Source organism: Sinocyclocheilus anshuiensis, unplaced genomic scaffold (genome assembly GCF_001515605.1).
Source record: "Sinocyclocheilus anshuiensis isolate Anshui unplaced genomic scaffold, SAMN03320099.WGS_v1.1 scaffold309, whole genome shotgun sequence".
NCBI lineage: Eukaryota > Metazoa > Chordata > Actinopteri > Cypriniformes > Cyprinidae > Sinocyclocheilus > Sinocyclocheilus anshuiensis.
Genome location: NW_015539839.1, coordinates 299718 through 305220, shown reverse-complemented (window position 1 = coordinate 305220; position 5503 = coordinate 299718).

Below are 5503 nucleotides of genomic sequence, written 5' to 3'. Positions count from 1 at the left end.
TAGGGAAAGCAGCGTCTCAGTGCATTTAATGCTCTTACTGACCATGAACTTGAAACACCTATTAGATGTCATGTAACTCATTGACCACAAGAGGCTAATATTTCCTAACAAAAGCCTATTCACTGAAAAACAGTTCTGAAAAACTAAAATAAAACGGCTGATGTCGTCAAGTTTGATTGGCATCTTGTGTTTTGGACTGTTTCTGTCATTTAATTTCTCTCTGTGAGGTTTTGGCCTGATTAACAGGAAATGGGAATGTGATATTCTTTTTTTAATAATGCAGCTATGTGCATGTGCTAGTTTTATTATTATAGCAATTCCTTACATTAAAAGCAGTTCCACTCAGAACCACTAGACATCAGTATTTTAAGTAATGTGCAATTTAAAATGTATTTATTTATTTGTGACAATGGTGCATTGCCATTGTTTTTCCAGGTAAATGAGTGACATGAACTTGGCAGGTGCTAGTGAGAGGCAAGTGATTCCACCACAGGGTGGTGCACCTCTGACAGATTGCCAACGTCCCATTTATTCCAAATGTGTGTTTACGTAGTGCTATATCTGTTCATACCTGCAGTGTGTTTCATGGGGCTTTACCCTAACCACAAGAAATAGAGTCTAAAGGAGAAAGCACTCTGTAAGCTACTTAACCATCTAGAATTGTGTCACAGCTGTTCTGACATAATCCACAACACTCCCACTGTTCCACTTGTATCAAGGGTACGTTCTAAATACGCCATCTCAGTCACTGCCAGAAAGTGTCCACCCTTTGACCCCCACCCTGAGAATGCATATTTGAATCGAGTCACTGGCCTTTTCAGAGCTAAATTTATGGCATTTAGGCCTGTACTCTGAATTTAAATTTGGTATAATTGACACATTTTTCAGCAACTCAGCATGTACTAGATGTGTAAGAACAAACCTCATTTGTTTTTGCATGAATTCATCATATAAAATGCTAATATGCTTGATTATTTGGATTACTTTTATAATTTATATAAAATTTTCGAAGCTGAAAATTTTGGTGGAATGGACTTTCAATGGATGGACAGAAATCCCTCAGGCTTCTTTGAAAATATTGTCACTTGTGTTTCAAAGATAAATTAAAGTCTTTTGGGTTTGGAATGCCATGTGGGTGATAAATTGATTTCTATCTTTTCAAATGATAACATTTGGTCATCTTTAATCCTGAGAGTAACTTTTGTCCAACTAGTCAACAATGCACCGATGCAACGATGAACATTAGATTTCATTTCATTTTTCATTTGTGTCAGTTTGCACATTCTCGTGATGAAAAGAGACCCTTACGAATGGATAGTGGCATTGGCCGAGTTCCATTTCAGAGGCTGAACAACCAGATTCATAATTGTTGTGTCTTGTATGAGTATCAAGCAAGCTCTTGAGGATCTCCATCTCAAATATGTCTTAGAGAGCATTTACACTGATCAAAACAGAAATCTGATAAGTAAAAACACATGAAGTGACCAGGTGTAAATACTCCTTTTATGCAGCTGTCATGAATGTTTTCTGGCCCTGTTTCTGAAGGTTTCAGGAAGGTTTATAACTCTTCTCCTGACCTCATTCATCATCCCTGTACATTATAGAACATAAAAGTAAATTCAACATCAGAATAGCATACCGTTCTAGATTAGTTTCAAAATCTTTCCTACTCTTGCAGGATAATCCTTGCGGCAGGGTGCTCTGTGAACATATCTTACATCATTACAGCCTTCATATTCTGTTTGCCCACTCCTGTAGTTCCAGAGCTCTGTGCCTTCTTGGAGCTTTAAAAGATGATAAGCCCAATGGATTTCAAGCTTTTTAATATACAATTTTAGCTTTTATAATACACAAATTTATACTTTTATAATATATAAAAGCTATTTATAATAAGATTCTTAAAAATATTAAGACAACTTTTCCAAAAGCTGAACTTCTCTTTTCACGTTTCTGTGCCACACACATTGTAACAGTTTTTCGACACAGTAATTACTACAATAGTTGAATCTTCCCAGAAGACCATATGAAGTTTACAGTATGAGGACTTACAGTAGGTTTCAATACAAGAACTGCAGTCCAGACCTGACCCATATAGGGATAAATCCATATTTAGGCACTGTAATAAACCTTTGATGCCAAAAAATGTGAGGGAAAATGAAATCAGTCTGTTCACATCTGTCTTTTCGAAGAGAATGACTTGGTATTTTGATGTTATTATGGAGGAACCTGCATAAATGGCAGAAAATTATTCAATAGGCTGTGATTTTTGAAGTATTCTTTCATTTAAAAAAATCAATTACCTCAATATTACCTAAGCATGTAATTTCCATATTTGTTGGTCAAAAAGAGTCAAATTGACCCATATGAATTTTTGATAAAAAAAATTGTAAAATTAATAAATTGATCATGTAAAATTCAATTTTAATGTATACACACACACACTGTTGGATAATGTTGGTTTGTATCTGTCGATTTCATATTTTGTGTAGAAAAAAGAAAGGATCAATGTGATGTATTCTACAGAATTTACAAAAAAAAAAAAAGATATCAACTGTTGTCTTTCATATATAAAATACAAGTCAAAATCAAAAGACAAATGCTTCTCATGGTTTAAAAGATCACAGTGAGTAATAAACAATACATTTAGCACATAAACATAATTGTTTTATTATTGTGTACTGTACATTAACAAATGAACATTTTAAACATTTTTAGTTTGAATAAAACTAGCCTATTACCAAGTCGTTTTGACCCTCTTTTTGCATTGTAGGTTTTGGGCCAAGCATTCTAGGGTTAAACATCCTGGTTAGATGCCTTAGTGTCACAACAGGACGTACTTTCAAGACTTACAGGAAATGCTCAAGACCTGTACCACTTGCTTCTACAAGCGGGCAGGTGGCCACTTCAATCACCGGGCTAAGCCCTCGGAAACAGCGTGTTACGTCTCACAGAGTGGGTGCGTGCCGGAGCACGGTCCCCACCGGGAGACTTGTAGTGCTGCAATAATCGTGGAAAGACTTGCGGATGAAAAAGCCTGTTTGAGATCATCCTAAGTGAACGGGACAGCACGAGTAATACAGGGGTCTGTGTGGTTTATAGTTCAGTGCCTTAGCTTTGAGCGTGCGCTCTTTGCAGCAACGTGGGTGGCGGGTTACACTATCATCCCTCCACCCTCCACCTCCCCTTAGCTCTGTATTGTCATTGGCTCTTTGCAGCCCGTCTAGTCATCGCTCAGCTGCTCGGAAAATGGTAATAGACCTATTGTTATTTTTTTAATAATGAAAGCCGAGCTGAGGGCTGAATTTTTAAATAGTTGGGCCGAAAGAGTTGTTGTAGCTGCAGATGTCCAATTTAGATTTACATATTAATTGTTTTCACTTAATTTAGTACCAATAGCAGCAGCGGTGTTACATTAGCACAAGCGCCCTGTCAGAGTGTCACATAAACAGACCTGAGAAAAATAAAGACAGAGAGAAATTTTCCACTGCTGTGCGAGTTTCCTTTTCTCCCCAGGTTCACTCTCACTCCCTCCTCTCCTTAGCTTCCTCCATTTGTTTGCTTTTTATTTGTAGTGCCAAGCTTGGCGTTAAATCGTATTTTTCGGTAAATAAACCGGTTTCTGGTAGGAATTACCTTGGTGTGAGGTCTGCTTCATAAAAAGGGGCCTGGAACCTTTTATCTGAAATGTTTCTGTTTGTGTCCTTTGTATAGATGCTTTCTGACAGCTTCGAATGAAAAAGAGCAGGTTTTATCGCGCTTCTTGTGGTGAGTTTGTGGAATTTCCCCCCTCCCGCATTGTGGTCTGAGTTATTCGATGAGGCTGTACGTAACCCCCGTTTCGTTCCTTTGTTCTCGGCTGTCGCGTAAGTAGTTCCAGGGTGTCGACTGCTCTCTGTTTCTCTGTGAAGGTCCAATGTGACACCTGCTGTGGTGAACGTGAATGGAGTAAGGGAGTCTGGATGTGGATGTATTTTGCTGCCCATTCCCACCGCAGTACCAGCAAGAGCTCGACCTGAGCTACAGTGCACTTCGGTTTCCCTTAATTATGTTAATCAGTCTTTCCACACTATGTAGCCTACTCTTAAATATAGAACTCAGAGAACTCGAGTGAACATATCCAAGATCTACAAGATAAAAGAATTCCATGAAATCCCTTGGTTAAGGGCTAGAAAACATATTTCCACCAGAGGTCAGTATTTTATTAAGAAGTAAACTGACATCAGGAACTACTGAAGCACTACAGTGTGAAGTAGTTTTAAGTTTTAAGTAATGATACCTGTCCCCTTCAAATTAATGTAGTATTTGTAAAATAGAATCAATGTAACATGCTCTCAGGTGTTGGGTTGATTTCCTGATTTTAGATGGTTAATCCATTAAAGCCTAAACCAAAGACTCATATTTCATGACACATATACTGATATTTTCTTGATGTTTGAAACATGAACAGCTATCCCAGCACTGCAGTTTCTATACTGGCCTCATCTGTTTGGAGCGTTTATACTGGAAGTACATAGCGGCCCATGACAGTCTGTTGCTCCTCTTCCAGCATCTGAAGCCGTCTCCAGTGTAGCCTTTATCACATTGGCAAGTGTACGAGCCTTCTGTGTTCACACAGCTGGCTTGGTGGCTGCAGCGATGGTTGCCTGTCAGACACTCATCTTTATCTGTTTATAACACATAAGAGAAGGAAACTCAGGTGAGAGCTGTTGACGAACTGGTCTTTCTGTAACACTATGAAGACTGGTTGGTTGTTATATTTTAGACTGGACATTTGTCTGTTTAATTTTTTAATCAGACTGTTTCAAAAGGCTCCTTTTGCAGAAATGAACTGCATAAGGAGTTTATTTGACCTTTATTTGACCCTCTAACTCTAACACTTTCTATTCTATTTGAATTCTACTTTATATATATTTATCTTCTTTTTTATTTTTTATTTAAAAAAAACAAACAAAAAAACCAAACACTAGCTTTCTATTTTTTCTATTCTATGTACTTGTTTTTCTTTGTGTGTGTGTGTGTGTGTATATGTGTGTGTGTGTGTATAATATATGTATGTATGTATGTATGTATGTATATGTATGTATGTATATGTATGTATGTACATATATATGTGTATGTATGTACATATATATGTGTATGTATGTACATATATATGTGTATGTATGTACATATATATGTGTATGTATGTACATATATATGTGTATGTATGTACATATATATGTGTATGTATGTACATATATATGTGTATGTATGTACATATATATGTGTATGTATGTACATATTTGTAAGTCGCTTTGGATAAAAGCGTCTGCTAAATGACTAAATGTAAATGTAAATGCATAAAATACACACAATGTAGTCACTTTTCCTAATACATCACTTCTACCCTGTGTCACAAGAATGTGCACAAATTTGATTTTCTCTGTAATTTCCACTTTTAAAGGGGTCATATGATGCGATTTCAATTTTTCCTTTCTCTTTGGAGTGTTACAAGCTCTTGGTG